Source organism: Acomys minous (genome assembly GCF_964271855.1).
Source record: "Acomys minous genome assembly, chromosome: 7".
Lineage (NCBI taxonomy): Eukaryota > Metazoa > Chordata > Mammalia > Rodentia > Muridae > Acomys > Acomys minous.
This window is the reverse complement of record NC_140488.1, coordinates 89,870,780-89,898,482: the sequence shown is the minus strand read 5'-3', so window position 1 is coordinate 89,898,482 and position 27,703 is coordinate 89,870,780. Positions and strand designations below refer to the sequence as shown.

Here is a 27,703-nt window from a genome sequence, read left to right as displayed (position 1 = left end):
CAGGTTTACCCTTTACTTTTAAGAATTGGTAGCTCTCCTTTTTCTCTAAAAGCAGTAATCTTTGTTTTTTGTTTGTTTGTTGTTTCTTTTTTTTAGTGTCACAGTATTAGATCTTGTTTCTAATCATTGTTCAAAGATACATCCAATTTGGTTTCTTGAGTTGAAGCTCCTTTAATGTGGGCATTTGCTGATATAAGCCAGTACTTGCATTCCTCTTTGGTTGAAATACCCAATCTGTGGTTTTATCCTGGTCACCACACACTTATAAGACTGCTACTTTGCTTTGCCTACCTTCTATTATCTACCAGTGTGCCCATGCATGTTAGTGGCTTATGATAAGCTGATTGTTACAAGGTTATAGCCTTAGTGAAACTCTTATAGGTCTGACCTTTTGCTTAGCATTAGTGTTCAGCAGCTCTGGCATCCTTCTGTACTCTAGGATATACACACTTTAGGGGAACATTATATTCCTCTTGTCAGATGAATTAGAATACATATGTGTAAGAGTACACTCTCAACACAGCATCCATATCTCACATAAGCAGAGCGTTGTCAAGTTCCTCCTCTTTCACGTGCTTTGCTGACAGAGTTAGTGAAAACTTTAATCAGTGTTATACTACATTTGGTGTTAGGCTACACTTACACCAAAAAATGTTGTATATGTTAATGGCACAAAGAATTATATTTGTTACTCACAAGATATGAATTTCTAAATAATTCTAAAGCTTTAAGAAAGTGGGGATCTAGGAACTTCCATACGTGATAAAGGCGAAATTAAAGACCATGAGTCTAATTGCAAAAATACTTTGTTTACAAATGGCACTATTTGAACTAAACATTTGAAAAAAGCAAACCCAAAATCATGAATATAAGAAAGTTATTGGTAGAAAATTGAGTAGGGATTGACTGGAACAGAAAAGATAATAAAGAGAATAGAAAAAGATTAACTATGAAACTGTCAAATAACAAATTGATCAATAAAATAATGTGTATATGTGCATTCCTGCGTCTGCATTTCTGATGATAGCACAACTAGCAAAACAGAAGTACCTCTTTAGTGTTATGAGTCCTAGATATTATTCAGAGTTCTAATTTATAGGTCAAAAATGAAATGCCTAGTTTTTATTCTCCATGTATTTGTGAGGGGTAAATGTGAAGTAAGAATAGAGCATATAGTACAGAATTAAAAAATGGCTTTCTTAATTCATAGTTATAATAAGAAATATTCCTCCTTACTTTGTAGGCCATTTGTTATTTCCTTGCTTATTACAATATTGACTTTTACTAATTATCTTTTATCTTTTAAAGTATAATTTATGAAATATGTCACCCTAGACCCTTTTGGATCTGTTTTATACCTACCTACTAAGGCATAGTTTGTTTTTGTTTTTTATTTTGATTTTTGTTTGTTTGATTTTTACAAGTAATGGCTTCTGTCTCAAGGAAAATTTCAAGTTAAAATAAGAAATAGATGCCTTCTGTTTTCCAAGCAGAAGTTTCTTCAGAAGTGGGTCAAAAAACAATGAACACAGGGAAAAATAGCCCTTCAGCTTTAGATTGTCTAAAGATGGCCTATAATCCTAGAATCCATGCATAACATTTTTAAACTTCTCTTTTTTTTGTTGGATTCTCTTAATTTTGTCTCCATCTTCTGTAGCCCATTCTCAGGGAAAAAAACAATATGTAGCATACATTTCAGTAGACAACACATACATTATTCCTTTTATATTTAATAATTAAAGCAATGAAGGATAGGAAGTAGATACAAAGAAGACACAAGATACCTAGCAGCAGATGTTATACTCTAGAGGAGTTTATTAAATGAATATTGGGGGAGAAGAAAAAGGGGAAAGGGGAACCTTAGAGAGAGAGAGAGAGAGACAGAGGGAGAGAAAGAGAGAGAAAGTAGAGAGAAGGGGGTTGAGGAGGTATAGAGAAACGAGAGAGATAGGTAAGAGAGAGACCATGCAGAGGGTCTGTCCTTTTATATGGCCATGGACAGTGTCACGCCCCCATGGCAGGTAAGCGTTGACATCAGAGGTAGGCTGACTGAAGTAGAGAATCCTAACATGCCTACCTTTTCCTATACTTAAAAATGAGGAACGGTGCATTGTTTTTGTATAAGTTAAAGTATGTAAATGTAGGTAATGAAGAAAAGAGAAAAAAAAGCAATAGCAGATAGGGACCGAGGAGTGCTGGGGAACCTGGAGCTGTTTGTCCCTGGGCCTGGAGCACACCATTTCAGTCTTTTGCAAATGGATAAGGGGCAAAGTAATCGATCCAACTACTTCTTGCTGACAGTAGGGCAGTTATAGGGGGTTTAAAACCCTGAAATTTTGGCCAGGTTCCGGGAGAACAGGCTGTTGCATTTGTGTTAAACACCTTCTTGGAAGCTTTTAGCAATAGTCAAAATGACAGTTAAAGTTTGGCCTCCTGCATATGAAGAGAGCTGGGAGGATACCTGAAGTCAACCATGATAGGAGCTGTCTATGAGATTATGTAACCCTAGTGTGAGTTTGAAACAGAAATGTAGCATTAGCATTACCCTGTTTTGCAAGGCTATTGAATTTAAGAGCCTGTACTTTATCAGGTCAAGGTGCTTGAAGGCTGGAAATGTCTACAGCTCTTGTGCTGGTTGAAACTCTAGTGGCTTGGCACAGAGAAGAAGCCCACATGTGAGCATTGGCCTCCATAGGACAAATTTGCCAGCAGGCTAAGCTGTCTGCATATTATCTGTTCAATTAAATGGAGATTCTGGGGTTTGCTTAAATGATTTCTGTCTCTATTTTAAAAAATATATAAATATAAAATTAAGTGGGCACTAAGCAGTCTCCTTTGTGGAAACACCTGCAAAGGGGTTCCATTTCTATTGTACTCCCTCCTCCAGCCCCTCTAGGCTGTGGGTTGATTTTGGGTGCTGGAAAGAAGAGAGCTGTGGGAAAGGAGGCTTGCTGTTTACCACAAAAAGTGCAGGCGTCAAGCTTAAACTATTCTTTCTACTTCTTTACTCAAAGAAATCACAAAATTCTAATCTCCTATTCATAGATAAACCCTTAAAAGGATTGATTACTCTTATAGAGTGTGTTCATGCATACAGGCAAGCTCAAATGCCTTTTCCTTGGTTTAAGACCAGGACAAAAAAAGAATGACTAGATCATTCATGATAGTAATCATAACACCCATCTGATTTTTTTTTATGCAGAGAGGTAAGTATATAGAATACTGACCATACTAGGCACTTTAGTCCTTACTCTACAAGGAATCGTATTTTTACTAGAATGCAAAGTTGAAAATTGTGAGGTGTGCCCCACATTTTTGCCCTCTGTAATTCTGTCAGTTTTCTGTCTTGGTCAAACTTTCCATGTTCACTTGTTCTTTTATTGTTCTGAAAATACCTTAGTGATTTTAATGGGGAAGATGAACAGTGAAGAACTACAGGTTAAAACTAAGGAGAAATATGCAGGAATTTTATGATTTCTAGTTATTGAATCAATTGGACAATTTTTAGTGCCCACTAATTTGCCAGAGTCTGATGCAGAGAATAATCATAGATGTTCCAAATTGGCTATTTTTTATTCATGCATTTAGAGATGTTATTTAGAAATTCTCAATACTAAAGGAATTTGCATAAGTCTCAAGATCCATCTAATCTGCAATGCTCAAAGTGGAAAGAATTCACGAAGTTGTTTCATTAACATGAGCTTTAGATAACATAATATGAATAATATCTGTACAACAAGATAGGAATCTTAAAAGAATAATGAACCCCCCCAAAAAAAAACTCTCAAAAATTCAGATAAAAGCACCAAGTAAGCAGAATGCAAATTGTAAACATATAACCTGAACTTGCTTCCAGGAAGTTAGTATCTTTCTCTTCTAAGCTTTTTTTTAATGGTAAATAAGTAGTTCTTATAGCTGTGATTGTTAGCATTGTTTGCTTCTTTAGCTTTCAAAGACATTCACATCTGCATTGGGATTCCGTTTTACCTCCTTGATAATTCTGTTCCACTTACCAACTCAGAAGTCATTTAAAAAGGGAAGAGAACAAGGCTTTAAGCATGATATTGAAATCTATTCATGCTACTGTACAAAACACCTACAAATTGAAATGACTGAAATTATCTACCTCTTTTTTGTTATATTTAAGGAATATCAATGAAATTTAAATGATACAGTAAAATGGAAAATTTGAGCGGAATGCTATATTAAAAATATGACAAAAGAGGCAGGCAAAATTGTAGTAGGCTGTTCATAGAAGTATATCAATAATTTCTCCTTTTTTTCATAAAAGAACTTCCAAATTCCTGGGAGCCAACCCACCTTAGGATTTACTTTGTAGTCATGTAACAGACATTTATTTTACAATTATATATTTCTCTTTCTGTAGTATGTCATTTTAAGTTTATACTATGAAAGGCATAAAAGCATAATGGAAAGAATGAAGACACTACATTCAGAGAAATTTATACTCACCATTAACAAATAACCAGTATTATTTTGGCTAGAAATTTCTAGTCTATATGATGGTGGAGGGGAGAAAATACCTTCTATAGAAATAGCCACTATTGTAAAGTTCATACTACACATTCAGTTCTTATCATAAATTATTATACTCTTGTAACTCTTGTACCTTCCATCAAAGACAGAGAACTTGAGTATAAATATTGATCAATAATTTTTCAAAAGTAATTGTCTATAGTAACTGAGATTATATAGGACTTTAAAGCAGTGCTAGTAGCTTTATGATTTGACAATAACACAAAATTACTTTTACTCATGTAAGATAGTTTTTTATTTTATTTTTATTACACTAACATTATCAAGAAATTATGGCTTGTTTATAGAATTTCATTTAAATCATTGTATAGAATCTATGATAAACCTTACCATTTGTTTATGCAAGTGTGATGTGATCATATTCAATTGCCCAATGCTTTAACCTTTTTGGATATCCACATTGAACAAATAATATGTTATAGCAACTATTTATTCAGAAGTGAACATTGAACATGCTTAATTTTTACATTAACTGATTTATTTAGTGTGTATGTTTGGCAGGTAAAATTTCTTTTTCTTCTACCATATGGGTGCCAACAATCAAACTCAGTTTATGAGTTTTGGCACTAAGCGTTTATACCCATTGAGTGGTCTCAGAAGCCCTGAGTACACTTATTTATTCTTAAGGTGGTCAAATATTGCGTTAATTTCCTGCATAGAGGCCAATGCAAAAGTTTAAACAGACAAAAGTAAATGGTTTGAGAAAGTAGATGCCAAATTGAATTGGAGAACAAAGTGACAAAAGTTGCTCAGGAGCAATGACATTCATACCCTTTCTGAGCTCTAGACCAATACCAAACAGAAATAAATACAATGTTAGTAAGAAAAAATAAAAGTAAAATTTCATTTGTTGTCTTTATTATTCAGGTGATACTTATAGTATGTGTTTCCCATCATATTCCTTGCAGAGAAACTTAACATTCTATTCATGGACTCAAACTTATTTCTTAATCTTGTTCATCTCCTCATAATAATACCTGTGAGATTGTTGGAGGCTTGCAATAATGAAAAATGATGAGATGTTACATAAATTTAAGTGGGAAAATAAGGTTTAAATTTTATGCATTAATTATTGCTTTCTCTGGCATGCAAGCTTTAATATTTGCCTTCTCTGGAAAACCACAGGGACTTAGAAATATAATATTTAAAATACTTTCCAGGTTATGTCGTAATGTAAAATAAAGTAAAAAAATAGACATTTTAACAAAGAAACAATAAAAAGAGCACTAATGTATATTCATATTTTGACATTTCACTGCCTTTAGAATTTTGCATTAATTTTTTTGTTGCATAAAAATTTATAAGGAGACTCTTTAAATACATGTATCTCCATAGGGCCATCTTGTTATAAACATACCATTTACAAAATGAATGACAAGTTAATTTGATTATTGATAGTAAATCAAGCTTTGTGCTGCTAGTGGATTTTATAAAACAAGCACATTAAAGGGGAATTCTGCTTCTTGTTGTTATGGACCATTTGCCTTTTCTATAGAGGAATGTCTGCGCTCTATTTCAGGATTTATTTTTATGTATGTGTTACTTAATGAAATTTTCATTTTTTTTTACCTCAGTTCCCATCACAGTCACAGTCTGTGAATTTTAGAAAGAAACCCAAGAAGGCTTACAAGTTTCTTGGTGCTAATTGTTTCTTTTCTCTCATTAAGTTTGAGTCTAATGAAACCAAAAGAAGGTTCTGCTTTGATTCCTTGGTCAACCCTATCTCTGCTCTGGATTGTTATCATTGGCATGAATTAAAAGTTCTTATTATCATTGATAGTAGCCCAGAAACAATTCCAATTTGGGTGTAAATGATCCTATGCAGACATGCATAACTGAACAAACCAAAACAGCCTCCTGTGTTTATAGCAGGTAAATACCAATTAAGTGCAAGAAATGACACCAATCTTTTTCTATGTAGTTTCAGGTTAAGAGATATTTTTCCTTTGAGGTTTCAGATAGAGTGTAATAAACCTTACAAGAAGAAGGAAAATATATTCCCACTTGAAAGTAAGATTGAAAAATCATAAGAAATAAATAAAGTTGACTTTACTAAAACTGCAAACTATCATTTAAGTGTTATACTAGAGGTTGGTCAAGTGGAGAATTCATCTTGAAGGCTAAATCTGTTTTAAGGATTAAAATGAATTTTTAAGGAAAGTGAGGGTAAACTATAGTCATATTTTAGGAAATATCTAGAAACAGGCAAATATAATGTTCCAGAATTCTCTCCAATGTCTTTTTTTCCTTTGGTTACTTTTATTTCAATTGTAAACTAGCTTTAATATGGTGCTTATAGGAAAAAATGTTGATTTCTAGCATTCTCCTATTCTTCTAATTCACAAGTTATATATTTAGGCATAGTTTGAACAAAGTCTGCGTATGAAGTATGAATTCTCAAATTATTAAAATCTAAAATTCTGAATGTAAATCAGTTTCCATTACATCTTGTCATTATGACCTTAAAACATCCATCTAGACCTAAAAACATCTTAATCCATAAACAACTAAGCTTAATTGTAACACTAAGCTACCTGGTCTTCAATCACAGCAGAGACATGAGAAGGAATAAAATTAATTACCTGAGTACACAGGGAGGACAGAATAGCAGCTTCCCAAATGAAAAGATGACAGAGACAGTTTTTTACCTGAACAGTCACCCAAAACTCTCTATAATGTTGGAGCATCATCTTTAGCCTTCTGGCCCAATATATCTGACAGACATAATTGTGAGGCAGCAGCTATTGAACACTTGCTTATCCTGTCTTGGAACAGTTTGGCAGCCGACTCTGCCTGCATCCAAGCTTGCCTTTTAAAGACAGAATTCTGTCTGAGGTGAAAACGAGGACGTTTTTCCCAGTAGTCTCTTTGCCACATTTGAAGCCCTCTCCATAAGGAGGTTCTTTGGTGCTCATTATCCTCTTTGAAATAGCCAAAACACTAAGAATGTAACAGTTGTATAATACCTGACTGTGTCATGGTTCTTCTTGCTATAGGTAGCTTATTGTATATGTGTATGATAATATAAATATATATGTAAAATTTTTAAATGTTTAATAATAATAAAATCTGTGAGTGCAAAATATAATCAGGTGTATATAGACATGAATATGTACATTTCTATGCATAGAAATGTACATATAAAATATCATCAATATAAGCTATAATAAAGTTAGGTACAATTTTATTTCTGTTATTCTTATGAATGCTTTTTTTTCTTAATCTTTATCTTATTTACTTATACTTGTGTGGGATTATTATGAGAGTAGCTTTGAGTGTGTGTAAATATGGGCAGGGCACATAGTTATCAGTGCACATGTGGAGGTCAGATGATAGTTTTGTGCAATAAGTTTTATACCTCTGCATTTATATGACTTCTAGGGATCAGTTTCAGATAATCAGGATTGAGAAGTACCCTATGATCATATAGAGGGGGAGGTAATCCCCCTCAGGAACAGTCATAGGGGAGGGGAATAAGGGAAATTAGGAGGGAGGGAAGAATGGGAGGATACAAGGGATGGGATAACCATTGAGATGTAACAAGAATAAATTAATAAAGGAGGAAAAAAATTTAAAAAAAAAGAAGTGAGCATCTTTAGCTACTGAGCAATCTCCCTGATGCCTTCATTTTAAAAATCTGTTTGGAGTAATGAGAACAAAATTTGGGAATATTCAATTGCTAGACAAATTCTCTGTCACTGTGATTTGTCCCCAGCCAATGAACTAGATTTCATGAAGAATTTTTGAAAAGAAAAATTTAAATTATGTATGAAAAGTTATGAAAGTACGGTCTGCTGTCTACCTAGGGACAGAGCTTCCCCTCTTTTTGTTGTTGGTTTTTTTATTCTTCTTTTTATATTTAGAATGTATTTAATGTTCAAAAGAATAAAATAACTATTGATACATTAAAAAATGAAAGTAATTATTCACTTAGATTAATTAATAAATATAGTTTATGAAAATAGTTCCAAATATAATTATCCCTACATCCACATTACATTCTACATCATTCTTCTTCCATCTTTTTGGCCCTTGATTTACATCACTGATTTTCCTGATACTCTAGTTTGCAGTATGTGAGACACCTCAGCCCCTAAATCTCATGAAATAACAATACTTCATAATCTAGTCTTTTATCATCTACTTATATATCATTCTATCATTTTATCAATCAGTGTTTCTCTTCATTTGTGATATTATTATGATAGTTAAAATTTTATTTTAGGCTTTTATTTCTATAATATTTATTATAATAATCTTTGAAACCTAGAATATAAAGTTATGTGCAAAAATGAACCAAACCCAAAGTCTACACATCTCAGAGAACTTCCATACAGTTTGAATAGTGATTCTAAATCTGTGGAGTTTCACACTACATTGCACACTTTCATTGTCAAATGTATTTTATACCCTTATCTAAAACCAAAGATGCCATGACAGAATTAGAACTAGAAAAACAATTAGCTTTATATCCTCTTTCATAACTAATAAAAAGAGAGTTTTCTAATTTCCTTGGGGATATATAAGGTAATATATTTACATAAATTGTGTTCTTAAGTGCTTGGAAAACTACAGTTATCAGTTTTGATGATTAAATTGGGGCTCTAATTAATTGTGCAATGCAAATAAAATGAGTGATAAAGAAAAGGAAACATGAAAGCCATAATGTTTGGGTTCGTGATACAAATATTAGTGTTTTCTCTAGGTTTTAAATTTAGGAAGTAATTTATTTTCAAAATTCATTTTATTAATATTGATGGACAATAATGCAGTTTTTCTGTCTTATCTTGTATCATAGTAACTCTAATTCATTTTATTTTTACGTTAACTCCACAGTTAAGTTACTCAATAGTGAAAGATCTCCATACAGACCGATTTTTATCCACAAAGAACATCCTTTTCTAGAAATTTTATGTCTTAATCAATGAATACTTGTCTAAATTTAGCACCCAAAGTTAACACATACCTCTTTTTCCACTCTTATAACTTTACCAATCAATAGTGTTCTTCTCTTAGCCAGTATTGGTTCTTTTTACTGATCTTTGCTGACCTGGTTATTTTAAGCCACTTTCGTATTGTATTTTAAAGGTCCCGTTTCTTCCATTCTATGAATTCACAGGGCCTATCAGAAAGAAATGATTTGTTTTGTATATGGACTGTACTGTGTAATATGTTGCTAGAACGATCAATTCCACATTTGAATGATCCTTTTATGATATTGGTTTCTTTAATTAAACAAAAATATATGAGTGACTAAGGCATATGTATGTACGTGTATATATAATCAAATTTCATGTTAACCATAGAGAAAAACGATTTGCTAATTTATCTTGAGGTATTTTTGGTGGTGATGCCTTAGAATCACATTTATAATTTGTAGATATAAACTTAAGTACAACTTTAATTTAGAAAAATTCCTTTAAAAAGTTCTTATACTTGTTATATGTGATAGAGAGGTCCAGATTCTCACTGTAATTTCTAAGTCTTCTGCAATTTTAAGTTATGTTTTTTCACAAGGTTTTTTTCACTCACACCCAGGTACAAACAACAAAATTAGTTTAGAAGCTTTTAAGTGTTTGTATTGTTACTGTTGACCCCAGGGACTCACATGTGAGAGGAGAGTGGGCCCTTAAATTGTTATCTAACTTATAGACTACCCTAAATTCAAATTTATTTATAATATTTTTTCAGTTGAAATAGAGATCCTTTACCACAGAGAGAAGTATCCTTAATATATATTAGAAAAGAAAGAAATTACTTTCTATTCAATTTCATAATATAATTGATAAAAATAAAGCATTTTATGAATCTTAACAGAAACTGACCTTAAGCCCTTGTCATCAGGAGTAGCAATTTATGCTGAATAAAAATTATGTGGCTTTGGACTTTTTCTGGTCCACAGATTACATCTTCTGTTGTCTTTGGAACCTGATTAGTTCTCACAAAAGTCTTATTCTTTGATTAGCTTCCAGGAATTTCCTTGAATTTTGGTAATGAATTTTTTAACTCTGTCCTCAATAGCTAAGTCTAGTGCTCTTAATAGCTGCAAAATCTCCCCTGTTATGATGGAAAAGGTTTGGCTTTTATTCTATTTATACTTTTTGGCTTGGTCTTTCATAAACACTGGCTCCGTACTTCTATATTTGGTGGAGTGAGAATGAATGATTACTTGTAAGTGTATTTCTGCTTTAAGTGTTTTCAGTTTTCAATACAATATTTAAATGAACTGTCTCAGTACTGGCTTTTGCTATTACAAGCCACTGTGTTTCCTTAGGACTTGCTTGCTGTTTAGTTGTTTTCTAAATTGAATTTTGTCTGTGCTAATACTTGGCCATGTCTAAGAAAACTGCTTGCTTTAGTGTTCAAGTTGTGAATGCTGTGATGCATAGACAAATCAAGGTATACATTTTCAAAGACAGTATATTTTTTAAAATTTCAAATATAGTCCTTAAAATATTAGTTGTTTTAATTGAAAGTAATGAAATATAACCTGTGATTTCCCTAAATGAAGAAGCTATACACAGTCTTCTGTTTATTGGCTTTGATTCACATAGAAATATTTACTATTTATCTACTATGTTAAGCAAACTTATAAGAAAATTCTCTTTGAAAATTCATATTTCTTTCTTTTAGATAAACAGTTAATAGTATGATTTTTATACCTATTTAAACTCCATGTGTCTTTTCATTTGTGAAAAAAGCATAAATGAACTTTAATCTCACATTGCCAAGAATAGAAAGAGCCAGAAGGAATGAAAAGTCTTCATTATTCTTAAGCCTTGGCTGAAAGCCAGCTGTGGCAGTACATGCCTTACATCCCAGACCTCTGGCAGCTGATGCACAGACATAGTACTGCAAGTTCCAGCCTGGGCTGCACAAGGTTAGAGGATTAATTTGGACTACTTACAAAGACGCTGTCTCAAAAAAAAAAAAGCCTTACCTCAAAACTGACATATTATCAAGCTGAAAATACAGAAGACAGTTCCCATGACCAAGAAGACTTCAATGAATCAGTAGATTTAATTCACCTACAGGTAGGCAGGGCAAATAAGGATAAGAAAGAAAGATTATGAGAAAATAATGCAATCTACCAAGCTGCTCACAAGCTTTTGAGGAAAATACATATGTGGTTAAGAGTAACAGTCGCATTTATACTTGTCTCCCACTTATTCTTTCCTTCATAGTATACTGGTGCTTTCTACAAAATATACCAGCAAACCAAAACTAAAGGATAATTACTGTGGTTATTCAGAAGTTTGGTGTTGCTGAAGAGATTGTCTCAAGCTGCATTTCTGGTACATAATTAAGGTCTAGTACTCATGTGGGTTTAATTTGGATTATTTAAAGCCCATTAAAATACCAGGGCAGATGTTACACTCCTTGTCAGCCTGTAGTCCCAGCATTACGACTATATAGATAGATCCTCTGTTAAAAAATAAGAAGAAAAGAAACTTAATGAAACACATAGTGGTTTAATTAGTCTGTTGGTACATGGTTCCCAAAAGCATAAAGGAAGGAACATCGAAAATGAGCCAGGGAAGGTAAAACAATTGAGAAAAGTTTTCCTCTGAGTCATTCTGGACCCAGTATCCTACTAACATCTGCTCCATGGGGTTTTGTATTTATAGATTCCTGTTACTTACTGAGAGTTGTTCCTGAAAGAAATATATATCTATAATTTTTACTAAACTTGCTTCAAAATAGAGAAAGTCCAGTACAAAGAAATAGAGGTATGAATGCTGCTGGTGAGAAAACATCATTATCCACACAATTTTTCCACTACATTTCTAAGTGAACACAGGGAGAGGAGACACAAAATATTACCTGTAACTGTTTCTTGGCTCTTAATCCATAGTGTTAGCTGGATTCTATGCATTTTGTGTTGTTTTGTTTTGTGTTATTTGGTGAGACAGTGTTCATCTGTGACCAAAGATGTCATGAGCCTTCTACCTCTGCCTCTCAGACATTGAGATAAGAGGTATGCACCATTGCATATGGCATATATTACAGTTTTCTGGTGTGTGGTGTGGTGTGGTGTGTGTGTGTGTGTGTGTGTGTGTGTGTGTGTGTGTGTGTTTTATCCTTCTTTAATAAAGCCAAAGAGGTACCTGTGCTAGATGGCCAGTTATGTGATTATAAATCATCTAATTAACATAACATTGGTAAATGAATGTTGTGTACATGTTACTGATTATTTTCTCTTTCTATACTGAATGAATTTTCAACCCATTAAAATGTATGCCACAAGGAGGGAAGCACTTTCTATTTTTGAACTGTAATATTTAAATATTTTAATGGTGCTACTGTTTGGGCCAATATGTGCAAATAGTTATAGAATTAACAGTTCTGTCACAGTTTTCAGGAATATAATTTCACCTCCAATTTGAATCCAAAAGTTTGTCATTATTTTGATGTACCTATTATTATTATTACTACTAAGAAAAGTAATTATTATATACCTGACATGTTACCAGAATAAATTTCAAGTCTTTATATTAATCAATAATGACTAAGTTTTACCCTTAAAATGTTCACACCTACAAATATATTCTAGTTCAAAAATATATTTGAAATCACTTAAATCATAGTGTATTACTGAAATATTCTTTATTCTTATTTTTAGTTGGACTGAATAATAATTTTAAAGTATTATATTTTTCATTTTCTGATATTAAATTATATAATTTCCACCTTTTCTTTCCTCCTTCCAAACCAACTCTCCTATATACATACCTATCCTTCCTATCTTTCTAATGTTTTGTCCTTTTTAAAATTAATTGTTGCTATGCACATAACATATATAAAAAATAACATAATATAAATAAACATAATATATAAAACATATATATATATATATATTGCTAAATATAACTTGTTCTATCTATATAAATTTGCTTGTATGCACAAGTTCAAGATTGAACATTCGGTATTGTATACACAATTGATGTGCCGGAGAAGACTATTTTTCCTGCTCTCAGCACTATTTTGCTGCCTGTAGGTTATTCTCTAGGGTTGAGCTCTCATGGGCTTTCCCCTGAAAGGAGGTATAATTTATACTACTACATCATATTTTCTTTCTTTCAGTGAGCAATATTTTATTTTATTATTTTTTAATTTTTTATTAATTTATTCTTGTTACATCTCAATGGTTATCCCACCCTTTGTATCCTCCCATTCTTCCCTCTCTCCCATTTTCCCCTTATTCCCCTCCTCTATGACAGTTCCTGAGGGGGATTACCTCCCCCTGTATATGCTCATAGGGTATCAAGTCTCTTCTTGGTAACCTGCTGTCCTTCCTCTGAGTGCCACCAGGTCTCCCCCTCCAGGGGACATGGTCAAATGTGAGGCACCAGAGTACATGAGAAAGTCATACCCCACTCTCCACTCAACTGTGGAGAATGTTCTGACCATTGGAATGAAAGCCTTCAAGTACCAGGAAACTGGGACAGTGGGGAGGACATCCTATTTGGACTCTAGATGAGACAAGCATGGGAGAATAGCAAAGTAGAAGGATCCAGAGGGTCCTAGAAATCTACTAGTAGAACATTATGATAGGCAGATTTGTGCCCAGAGGTCCTGCTCAAACTAAGGCATCAGCCAAGGAAAATACAGGCTGTAAACTTTAAATCTTTCATTATTCTTGTTTCTAGATATTACTAAAATTTCTCCTGTCAAACTTCCTATTACATCTTCAAAACAAGCTGAACTCATCCATGTCCCTCCTATGCTGCTCACTCTGGTTCACCTTGTCAGGTCAAGCAGTTTTATGTTTAAGTACCCTTGTGATTATGTTGGCCTCACTGGATAATTCAGGATAATCTTTCCATCAAAAGTTGGTTTATTAGCAAGTCTAATTCTATCCATAACCCAAATTCCCCCTTGTCCTGTAACATAATTTATTCACAGATGCTCCAGATTAGGAAGTGAATATTTTTAGGAGAGAATCACTATTCTGTTTTCCACAGGTTAATATAATTAATTCCTTCTATTGAGAAAAATGAGACGAGACGTGAAAAGTAAATATGGACTTTATTATCTTAAACACCTTTATTGAGCATCACCTGTAAAATATTATATGCTAAATATTAGAAATGTAGTTCTGATCTGGACAGCCACTATCTTGGAATTGAGAAAGGATATAATTCTATTAAGAACAACTTTTATAGTGTAATGAGTTGTGCAAAATGTATTGCATTGATGGCAGAGTGAATGGCAAATGAGGGACCTCTTTGACACTGGCAGTTTTTTTTCTGTTCTTTGTGTGCAAGTTTAATTATTTTAGGCCTCCTCATTATAAGCTGACCACCAATGTTACTTTATGCCCTCAAAATCTAAAATCCTAAGATCAAAGGCTATTACTCAGGTTTAATGGAAAGTATTTTTTATACCATTTTTCACTCTAACCTCTTTGAGTTGACATTGCTATTTTGTAGCATTAATAACATGACAAATCCATTTTCCAAATATGTCCTTAGTTGAGAGCCTTCTATTATGTTTTCAAGTATTACATAGCCTTAGCTAGTATTTACCATTATTTTCACATGGTTCTTATCTTTTTGTTTCCCTTTCATCTGTAGTAAAATTATAAAATAATTTATAACATTAATAGTTCTTTCATGCAACTTCATATTTTTTTAATGAAATAAAATTATGTTTATCTTTCCTCACTTTGTGTGTTCCTACACTGTTACTTTTAACATTTTTCCCATGCATAACTTTTATGTTGTTTCACAGAAATAATAAGTATTTTCAATTAATGTGTTTACCAACAAACATACCAAATATAAATAGTCTCCAGAACAAACAATATAGCTAGAGAAGTTGCATGTTCATAAGAGGAAGACACAAGAACAAGAGAAGGTAATAGGGGATAGATCAAAATGTGTCACATATATGAAAATATAACAAGGAAAACAATTAGTATATGTAACATAAATTAAGCAATTAAAGTGATCCAAATGCATTACAATGAATAATAGGGTACATGGACGCTCAAAAAAAATTTGGTACATGAAATCTATATCTATATCTATATCTATATCTATATCTATATCTATATCTATCTATCTATCTATCTATCTATATCTATATATATCATTGCTTTATGCCATGTGGATAATCTTCTTCACAGAACTGTTTATTTTCTCTAAGATTTTAGTGACTTAGTCAGTGTTCTATTATTGTGGAGAGACAACATGACCATGGCAACTCTTATAAAAGAAAGCATTTAATTGGAGCTTGTGTAGAGTTTCAGAGGTTTAGTCAAATGCCATTATGGCAGGAAGCATGGCAGCATGCAGGAAGACATGGTGCTAGATAGTAGCTGAGAGTTATAAATCCAGATGCTTAGACAGTAGAAAGAAGGAGCTATTGGACCTGGCTTGGCCTCTTGAAACCTTAAAGTCCACCCACAGTGAACACTTCCTCCAGTAAGGACACACCTACTCCATACCTCCTATTCCTTTCTAATAGTGTTAATTCCTCTTGACTAAGCATTCAATACTGAGTTTATGAAAGTCATTCTTATCCAAATGACCACATTGCACTCCCTGGCTTCAATAGGTATATAGCCATACCATAATGTAAAATGCATTTTGTCCAAATTCAAAGTCCCAATAATCTATAACAGTCTCAATAACACTTAAAACTTCAAAGGTAAAAGTCTCTTCTGAGAGTCAAGGCAGTGTTTTAACTCTAACCCTTGTAAAATCAAAGTCAGAAAGCAAATTACATACTTCCAGCATATAGTCATACAGAATATTCATTACTATTTCAAAAGGGAGCAACAAGAACATAGTGCAGAAATACTGAATAAAAATAAAACCAGGAACAATCAAGAAAAAGTACAAATTCTGCATCTTCATGTCCAGAGTCAAAGGTGGCAAGTCCTGCTACTTGCTGGGACTGGAACTTGGTCTCCTCTTTCCAATATATTTTCATCCACCTTTTGTTTCCTATACTTTCCTTCTGTGCTTAAGCTTTGGCTTAATTCCTTTTCTCATGTTGAGAGCTTAGCTAGGTCAGATCTTGCCCTGTGGTTACCACTTCCTATATTCATCTTAGCATCAGGCTTTTCTTTAACGATTTATCTCTTTAAGCACTGGACTTAGCTTCATTACACTTTCTAGTGCTTCTTTTCCTCTTGAACTACAACTTGTATTTTTCCTTCCTCTGCTTACTCCTTTTTTATTTTAGATCAGCATGAGTGGCCAGTAATAACCATATGACACTGTCAATACTATGCTACCTTGGAATCTCCTCTCCCATTTCCATTCATCTAAAATTCTTCACTTTAGTCTCAGGCAGATTTTTTGGACAAGGACAGAAAGCAGCCACATTTTTTTTTTGTTAAAATATCACAAGAAAGTTTTCTAGGTTTCTTACTTATATACTTTTCTAAAAACTCTTGATCCAGGCCATCATATGTGTACTGCGCTCAGCATAGCTTTCTTCAATGTTCCTGATAGTATGGCCCATTAAGTCTTGCTTAATGCATCTATCCATGTTTCAAATTCAAAGTCCAAAAGTCTGTATTTCAACAAGAAGCCCAATGGTTAGGCCTCTCACAGCAATACCCCCTGCTCCTTAGCATCAACTTCTGTCTTAGTGGGTGTTCTATTGCTGTGAAGAGACTCCATGACCACAGCAACTATTATAAAGAAAAACATTTAATTGTGCCTCGCTTAGAGTTTCAGAGATTTATCCTATTATTATTATGTTAGGTGTCATGATGCCATGACGGCAGAAATGGAGTTGGAGATATAGCTGGCAATTCTCCACCTGGATCTCCAGACTACAGTAAGAGAGAGTCACTGGGACTGTCTTGGACTCTAGAGGTCCAAAAGCCTACTCCTACTGATATATCTTCTCCAACAATACCATAACTCCTAATTCTTTCAAATAATGGTACTCCAGGATGCCAAGCATTTAAGTCTATGAGCCTATGGAGGCCATTCACAAACCATCATAGTACTGTCACTTATATTACTTTATCTGGTTGTAGACAAGAGGTCAAATCACAGATTTCTTCTCTTCTATTACTTTGCCATATCCATTTGCAATTTAATGCATTCAACTTCCTTCTTAGTGAGTTACACTGGGTCAACAAAGACACTTGCACATAATAAAGAATGTGCACTTTTTATTTAGTGTTCGGTTCCTTGCTTTCTGCTCATCAAAATTCCTCTTTTCCTCTTCAACATTTTTCTTTATTGTTTTCACATGTTCTGCTATACTTAAAATGACCTTCATCTTCTCTAACATGCCTCTTCTAACACTCAAGTAGCAGGATATCCCTTTCTTTGTGTCCCTGTGATACCTGTCTGGAAGTACATTTCCTTATTCCTGCAAAATGCGTTGCTTATTTATATTTCTACCAAGCAAGCTGTAAGTTTTGCCAAAAAGTGACTCTCATTCTCAAAGTCTCATGTAATGACTGTTAAATAGTATACATTCTGTATATAATTTTCATGGAAATAATTCCACAAATCATTTCATTATAACAGTAGTTCCATAATATGAAGAGTAATTGATATCCTCATCTCAAAGGAAAACAGTTATATTAAGGGCACAATGCTAGTACATCTTTTAGTGGGAATGGAAGCTAAGTGTCTACACTTAATGCTCTCTCAGTTTGCCTCCTAACAACACTTTTTGCCATAATTTCCTTAGTGAATCATGAATATCACATTGGATATATCCCACATTCATATTCCTGAGGGTTTTAAGAATATAAAAATTAGTAACAGGTGAAAGGTTGATGCGCTAATCTTAGGTGATAAAATATGCTAGTTATATTAAATAAATGTGTCTACCAGAAATGGTTAATTGTGAGAAGATATACAAGTTTAATGTCATGACAGAAAAAAAATCATGTGAAATTTTCTCATAGAGAGAATAAAAAAAATATTGATCACTTTTAGAAATTTATGAAATAGTAGTTCTTACTCCTTGACATCCCCAGGGAACAGTTTTCATATAAAATTTTCTAGGAGAGATTTTCTTCATTGCCTATCATATTAATATGCTTATGAATATTTTATGAGTAAAAATAAGTTAGTTATAAAACTCTTAAGAGAAAAATATTTGCTGGTTGAGAAGACAGAAATATGTAAGTAATTTTCTTTTTAAAAATATTTATTTATTTATTATTTATAGAGTACTCTGTCTACATGCATGCCTGCATGTCAGAACATCTCATTATACATGTTTGTGAATTGAACTCAGGATCTTTGGAAGAACAGGCAGTTTTTTAAAATCTCTGAGCCATCTCTCCAACCCTTATATAAGTAATTTTCAATGATGTATTTTACTTTGTTTTCTCATTTGCTTTGTTGCTGATTTCACATTTTTTGTTATAGATGTGTCTATAGTAATATTTATCCTGTTGAAACACAAAAATAGTCTACATAAGTATTCTCATATTTATGGTACATATATGTATCAATCTTAGAGTAACTGTAGAGATGCAATAGAACAGTAGAAATTATAGTTTAAAACTTATAAAAAGTATAATGTTTTATCATAATAACATAAGATATAAATGAAAATGTGATGTGACCACTGTGCTGCCTAGTATTTTTGTTAATTCACTTTGCATCCTGGTTATAACTTCATCCCTCTTCTCCTCCTAATCCCACCTTCCCTCCTTTTCCTCCCTCTTCCCCTTCTCCCCTTCCCTGTTCCTTAGCACTTGAGTAGCAGATAAGCCATTGTGTCAACCTGGCACTTAAGTGGGTCCTTAAATCTAATCCTCAGTCCTCCTCAATGTCTGAACCATCACACCAGCCCCAGGACATTTTCCCTATAAAAAATGGTAAATATTTGAGGAGATAGATATCTTTATTTTTATTTAGATATCACACAAAGTATACATATATTAAATATTTAACGGTACCACATTGATAGTTTTAATGAGCCAATGAAAATAAATTTAATTTAATAAAAATATTTTACAGTTACATGTTAAAAAACTAAACACACTAACTATTCATTAGTAAAGGTAGGAGCATGGTATATTAATGAAATTATCTAGCACCATGAGGGGAGGTACTGAGTGCAATTTTTGATACATTTACAGAGACACTTATGTTGTACATTATAAGTTTCAGGTTGTTTTCATATACATTATTGCATGCATAGAAGTCTGGGTTCCTCAAATAGAACATCTAAATTCATGGTTATGGTCAAGGGTGAAGGACTGCAGATTTATCACACAATAAAACAGCGGGTCCTTTGTGCTGAGAGCGAGGGCCTTTATTTAACATCCAAAGAGCCTGTTTATAGGTAGCAAAGCAGGAATGCCACTCACAGGTGAAATCCCTCAAGAGGTGATTGCGCACACGAGGGAAATTCCCAAGGAAGGGAGGGGTGCATTCTCAGAGCGATAAGCATGACTAGCTAACCAACATAAGCAGAGACACGGAAGCTACTAAAAACAGGACATGTAACAGCAGGACAGGCAGGCAGCCCAGCTGAGCCTGGTTCCCACAGGTGCCCCCTTTATATAAAATACAAATGAGCTCCTGTCTTAGGTTGCCAGGACATTAGTTTCCTATCTTACCCATCACTGGAAAGGCTTTGCGCATCAAAACCTTTCTGTCTTAGGTTGAAAGGTACCTCCATGGTCTTACCTGGCATTGGATACTCATTTATCAAGGCTCAGCCAAGTCTGGGCAGGGAGGTTATGCCCTGCCAAAAGCATGAGGACCTGTTTGGTATGGAACTGTTGAAATGCCTGTTGCTTTCTCATGCAGCATAGTCTCCAGAACAGAAAACCTCCTAAGCCACATAGTAGGATGCATGGCACAATAGCCTTGCTTCAGCTTTTTAGCAAGCTTCCCAACATCTGTAGGCCCTTTATGAAGGCATCCCCCATAATGAATGAAATTCTCTAGTCTCCTGTAATAAGGCTATTCGCTGATTAAGATTTTGGATAGCCAATTGTATCATACAATTTAGGGAATTCTGAGTAACCAATACACTGGCCACCTTGCCTGAGAGTTTATCCATTGTATGCCCAATAGAAACAGACTAGGAAATGGTAATGTCCGCAGCAGTGGCGGCGGTAACTGCCACAGCAATGGCGACAGTAAGAGTGGCAGTAATTCCAAAATCTTTCCTTTCAGGATAGATCACCAGGCCTTGACCACTTACATGCATCCACAGGAAAGGGAACCACTCCAGGTGTCTGTGCCACCACGGCAGTCTTCTAATCACTCCAGCAACTTCTTAAATGGCAAACCTGCGGGAACAATTTGAAGTCTCCCCCTCAAGGGAGTCATTAGCAAAATGCACAGGTTGAATCACTTGAAGGGCAGGTGTCTGCAAGGCTCCGCACACCTGTCTCCACTGGTCCCAGAGCAGACTCCGAGCCCTGTTTCCCTGCAATGGACTATCTTGCCTGTCTTAGAGCAGCACTCGTTTCCCTAGTGATATCCTCATTGGCAATGAAGACATAAGCCTGGCTTGGTATGATCAACTCTATCTCGAGCTTGTCCAGTCTCCCTTTGAGAACATTCTTTCTTGAAGTGTCCTGTCTGGCCACATCTGAAACATGTTTTGGGCCAGACTCCGCCAGAAGGTGACCCTCCCTGAACAGCAGAATCTATTACTTGCCCCATTATGTGAGTATTATCTGTACTTTGGCAAGTTTTCAGATAGTCATTCACACTTTTATATTTATAAGGCAATACGTATTAGCATTTTCAAAGGCCAATTGTTTAATAATACAAACGGCTCCTTCCACATCTCCAAAAATCATTCCTGCCAATTGCATAAAGCGATCAACAAATTCCGGGAAGGGCTCCGAGGGTCCCTGGACCACTTTAGACAGCTGCTTTCCTGTCCCCTTATTAGGCAAGGACTTCCAAGCTCTCGTGGCACAAGTTGTAATCTGTGCATATAAAGCTGGGTCATATTGTATCTGGGCATTAAATTCAGTACACAAACCCATGCCTGCAAGCATATTCACGTTCCTCTGCGGAACTGCGGCTGCTACATTACTTGCGGTGGTCTGAATACACTGTTATTGATAGTTACTGCGCCAGAGCAAATAATCACTCTCACTGAGGATTGCTCTACACATTTGTTGCCAATTACTAGGTGTTAAAAATTTTCCTGTGAAGGATTTGAAAATGGCAATAGTAAAAGAGGCATGTGGACCATAAGCTACAACTGCCTTCTTAAGCTGTTTTATGTCTTTAAACTGGTGGGCTTCATGCTGTCTCTGCGTTTGCCCTGGGTTAGTTGGATGAGGCACTTCAACTACTAGAAAGACTACTCCCCAAAAGGGAGCAGAAGGCTCTGCTAAAGATAATTGACTTTAATAATCTGGGTTATATGCTGGGGGCTGATCTCTAGTTTCTTTTTCTTTGATCTTACATTCCCTCAACTTCTTTAGGGCCCGTATTTCAGAGGTTAAAATTGCCTCTTCCTCCTCAGAATTAGAGAAGATATATCAGAGGCAATCTCAGACAGGGCCAAAGATTTTATAGATTGCTCCTCCTGTACTTCATTCAGGGCATGTTCCATACTTCCTAGCTGCTCTCTTATTTTCTCATCTTTATTTCTAAGCGCATCTCTAATGAGATGCCATAATGAAAAGGTAGTGATAGGAACACTTCCTTTTGTGATATCCTCTGGAAGTCAGAGTTCACCTGATCCCAATCTTGGATATTTAGCTCTCCTGATAACATACACCAAGGACTACTCAATTATATTGTTCTTAAAAAATCTTTAACAGTTTTATGCTTAATCCCGGTGCCTTGATCCTCTAACAATCTCACTAGTTGATCCACCAGAACCGTGGAAGAACTTGCAGCACCCAATTCCAATATGCCTGTTTCCTACTTCCATGAGGCGCTGGCCTGCTTCCCTGGGCCATCCGTCAGCTTCCTCCTTTCTTTCCCCAGTGTTGGTGGGACCTCCATTTGTGGTGCCTGTGTCACCTCGGTACCAGGGACTGCGGATTTAACACACAATAAAACAGCGGGTCCTTTGTGCTAAGAGAGCGAGGGTCTTTATTCAACATCCAAAGAGCCTGTTTATAGGTAGCAAAGCAGGAATGCCACTCACAGGTGAAATCTCTCAAGAGGTGATTGTGCACACCAGGGAAATTCCCAAGGAAGGGAGGGATGCATTCTCAGAGAGGTAACCATGACTAGTTAACCAACATAAACACAGACACGGAAGCTGCTAAAAACAGGACATGCAACAGCAAGAAAGGCAGGCAGCCCAGTCGGGCCTGGTTCCCACAGGTAATCTTGAATTTGTGTGCATTTTTCAACTTTTGTTACTTTGATTATTTCATTGCATTCTACACAGTTTGCTAACAAATTAATATACAAAGGGATTTCTAGTCAAAATGAAAGCTATGAACATTGATTCTAATGATAACTTTTTACTTTATTCTTCATAATACTAGTTTTTTCATTTAGGGTTTATCTTTTTCTAGTATAAAACAACAAACAGCATCTGAATTTATTTAAATGTTGTTAAAACTGTTGTTGAAGCGATTACACACTAATAATCATCCTAGATTCTGTAGCTACAATAAAATGCATTATAATAATATTATGTTTTTATGCCAAGATAAAACATCATAAAGTAATTCATTTCAGATGCATTTCTTCTGGCATCAAAAATTATGATTGAAACAGGGCATTTACTGAACATATTTGTGTGCTGAACCTCTCACATTTAGTGCTATTTATACAGTAGATACATAGAATTTTGCACATAATGTCAAGGTTTCTATGCTGCCTCCAGTGCTTTGTATATTGAGATTTGAAATTAATTGAAAATAAAATCACAACTCTTTTTCACCTAAAAGCCTTTGAAAAACTGTCTTCAAATGGCTTATTTTGAAGGTTATTTGCTTTTTAAAAAACATTTGAGTGTGTTCTTGTGTATTTTCAAATACTCTATTTTGGTACACTTTCTATTGCTGTAACAGAATTTCTGGGATTAGGTTATTTATACTGAAGGACATTTTATTTTGACTCATGCCTCTGAAAGTCTATCATCATGTTGGCAGAACTTTTTCAGCTTCTGGTTGGAGACCCATTGCAGAAATTCAAGTAGGAAACAGATACTTTCAGAGATTTCACACAGAAGGAGTAAACTTTCTTCATCACTGTTGTATATCTGCTTCTTCTGAGTTGGACATGATCACTGCCTAATAAATCATTGTGTTTGTCATAAGTACCATGAGGTCTTAATAGCATAGTAGTATCCCCACATGGACAAGTCACAAAGGCTTACTGGGCTCTTAAACCTTTTCCACTAGATCCATCAGAGGCTCCTCTCACTTCTAGAGGTTACAGAAAAGATAAAATAAAATGATTGCTTATGGGGACTCCTTTGAAGTGTGGCTGCCCATAAATTGTGCAAGTGATTCTTCAGTGGTGCAGCTTATTACAATGCTGTTGGGACCTTTTGTGGAAAAGCTGCAATAAATTGTTTATACAACTTCTTAGTGGTACAGCTGCCTTTAAGTTTCTAATGTTCATGTAATTAACCCTAGTAAACTTTCAGCTTCACCACCAATCTGTGTAGGAAAAAAACTCTTCTTTGATTTACCAGTGTCCCCTCTATCTCTAGAGTGAATAAAAGTTTTTGTACACCTTCCCAAGAGACGTCACAAGGATAATCAGCTATTAATTACTATATTCATTTCTTATCCTAATCCTGTGAAAGCAAGAACCCACTTCAATTAAATGGCAGTGATCCATCTGTAAAGTATCTGCACCTTGCTTCAAGTATTGGCCATTAAATTCCAGTTCCCAACATAGCCACATAAATATGTTAAGCTCCAATGTAAATTTTGTTGTGGACATAATATATATAGTATATAAGAGACTCATTTTATTTCTAGTGTTAGACAGAGAATACTCATGGATTTGAAAGGGAAAAGGAATTAGAACTGCAAATAAGTTGATTTTCTTTTAAGAATGGCCCTATATACCATTTAGAGACTTTTGTCTAGAATTTTGTGCTAAGCCAGTTAAAATCTGATCATTTCAAATAGTCTATTCCTTTTTTGTTATGAAATTGTATGAAATTGATGGCAATAGAGAGGATCTCTTAAGCTATATTAGTATTAGTCTACTTTTATTTTAAGTTTAGTTGTTTAGGGGTTAGGATTTTTTAGGCCTAGATAGATGTTTTAAGTTGACAGAGAGGAGATATGATAGATATTGATTTACATTCAGAAATTTAGACTCACACAGATGGGAAAGATGTTTTCTTTAATGCTACCAAATACATATAGTCAAAACACTATGAATATAACATTTATATAATTCCTGATTGTTTCCTGATACTTCTTGCTGTCTATAGTTCATTGTGTGTGTATGTGTGTGTGTGTGTGTGTGTAATAAAATAAATGGATATGTAAAAAATAAAAAAGTAGTAGATGTAATAATAGAAATAAGAGGTATAGTTTACTGGGGAAGGAGCCATGAAGTAAAGGAAAAGCTACTTCTTTAAAAATACCTCTAGACAAAAAAATAAATTTGTCAAAAACGGAGAAGCTTCCAAATAATTTATTTCTGATTTTTGTGATACCATATGGATAATGCTAAAATTGACAGTATGTATAGTAGCCCGAGGAAGTAATACAATTAAATAATAAGAAGGTATTTTGTGAAGGAGAATAAAATTTGCCATCTAGGATAACAGTGATCTGCTCTGTACAATATCAAACACTCTTCTTCTTTAATCTTATTTTTATTTAAAGATAGGCATAGTTTAGTATACTTATACATTCGTTATGAAAACACAAATCTTTACCATATTTCATCTGTTATTAAGAGAAAGAATGAAAGTTTACTACTGAAAGAAGAAATAAGTTTTTTACTTTGAGGCATTTCATAACAGTCCTTATGACCTAAGTAAATAACCATACCTTACATACTATATACATACGTTAGTTTATTGAATTCTAACTAATACTAAAACCTTGAAAAATGTTTTAATAATGAATGTAGATTAATTTTTGTCAGTTCAACTCAATAATAAATTTCAGCCTAGGAAAACAAATAACTCTATATTGATCACTTTTATAAAGCTGTTTCTTAATAATTTCTTGGCCTAATCTCTTAGCATAAATTTGCAGAGATGTTCAATTTGAGTTTTTATTTTGAAGCCAAGAAATGTCATTTTTATTTGTAATTTCCTGGCTTTAGAAAGAAAGAAGCACTAAAAGTTTTAGACATCTTGGATTGGTCCTCCCTTAAAATATTTATGTTTATAAAATAGTGTTTTTGTTAGTTTTTAATATTTGTAGGAAATAAAATACAAAGGAGCTAAGCTATGTTCCTGGTTATTAGGAAACCTTTTTTCTATGAGGGTCATAAATATATTAGAGAATATAGTAGTTGTAGAAAAATAAATAATCCTTTATTAATCAAGGGGAAGAGATTAGAGGGAAAGGATTAAGATTAAATTTGCTAAATAAATACTACATATGGTTTTCTTTAATTATACTAGGGTGACTAATAATTACCATGAATGACATATAATTACTTTTATTTGATGAACTAGTTTAAGTAGTGTTCTTATTTTTGAATGAGTATGGACCTGATCATATCAATAAGTTTTAGATTTACTTTTTTATTATTTAATTAATTCATTCAAATTACAACTCAACTGTTTTCCCATCACTTGTATCCTCCCGTTCCTCCCTCCCTCCCGATTTCACCCTATTGACCTTCCCTAGGCTTAAGACCAAGGAGGACCTCCTCCCCCACTATATGGTCATAGGCTATCACATCTCATCTTTATAGCCTGCTTATTCTTTTTTGAGTGCCATCAGGCCACCCCACAAAGGGGATGTAGCCTAATATGGGGCACCAGAGTTCATGTCAGAGTCAGTCCCCAATCTCCTCATAACTGTGGAGAATGTCTTGTTCATTGGGTAGATCAGAGTAGGGGTTCAATATTTACTACTTGTATTTTCCTTGGTTAGTGCAATAGTTTGAGCAGACCCCCTGGGCCCAAATCCACCAATCATGATGTTCTTGTAGGTTTCTAGGACCCTCTGTGTCCTTCTATTTCCCCATCTCCTATATTCCTTTTACCTACAGTCAGTAGGATGTCGTCGCATCTATCCCAATCTCCTAGTAAGTGAAGAATTTCGTGGGACATGTCTTTTGTGCTAGTGCCCAAGTATAAGTGAGTGTATACCATGTGAGTGTTTCTGCTTCTGGATTAATTCACTCAGTATGTTTATTGCTAGTTTTTTCCATTTGTCCACAAATTTCGGGATGTCCTTGTTTTTAATAGCTGAGTAGTATTCCATAGTGTAAATGTACCACAGTTTCTTTATCAATTCTTCAACTGGGATTGATATCAAGAGGGATATTTAATCTGTTTCCAGGTTCTGGATATTATCAATAAGGGTGCTATGAACATGGTTGAGCATATGTCCTTGTTCTGTGGTTGAGCATTTTCTGGGTATATTCCAAGGAGTGGAATAGCTGGATCTTAAGGAAGCGCTATTCCCAGTTTTCTAAGAAAGCACCAAAATATATAAAGAACTCAAGAAACTAAACATAACCAAACCAAATAAACCAATTGAGGAATGGGGCTCAGAACTAAACAAAATTCTCAACAGAGGAATATCGAATGGCTGAGAAACACTTAAATAAATGCTCAACATCTTTTCTTTTAAATTTTTTATTAATTTATTCTTGTTACATCTCAATGGTTATCCCATCCCTTGTATCCTCCCATTCTTCCCTCCCTCCCATTTTCCCATTATTCCCCTCCCCTATGACTGTTCCTGAGGGGGATTTCCTTCCCCTGTGTATGCTCATAGGGTATCAAGTCTCTTCTTGGTAACCTGCTGTCCTTCCTCTGGGTGCTACCAGGTCTCCCCCTCCAGGGGACATGGTCAAATATGAGGCACCAGAGTACGTGTGAAAGTCATACCCCACTCTCCACTCAACTGTGGAAAATGTTCTGTCCATTGGCTAGATCTGGGTAGGGGTTTAAAGTTTACCGCCTGTATTGTCCTTGGCTGGTGCCTTAGTTTGAGCGGAACCCCTGGGCCCAAATCTGCCTATGGCTAAGATCAAAAATTCAAGCGACACCACATGCTGGCGAGGATGTGGAGAGAGAGGAACACTCCTTCGTTGCTGGT

The 27,703-nt window shown here is 34.6% G+C and overlaps 1 protein-coding gene across 3 annotated transcripts in view; it reads left to right on the top strand.

Moving 5' to 3' along the window:
• DMD (dystrophin) overlaps positions 1 to 27,703 on the top strand; it is a gene marked incomplete at its 3' end in the record, with an annotated part of 2,106,393 nt that overhangs the window by 274,054 nt on the left and 1,804,636 nt on the right. The gene's annotated exons all lie outside the window — the stretch shown is intronic.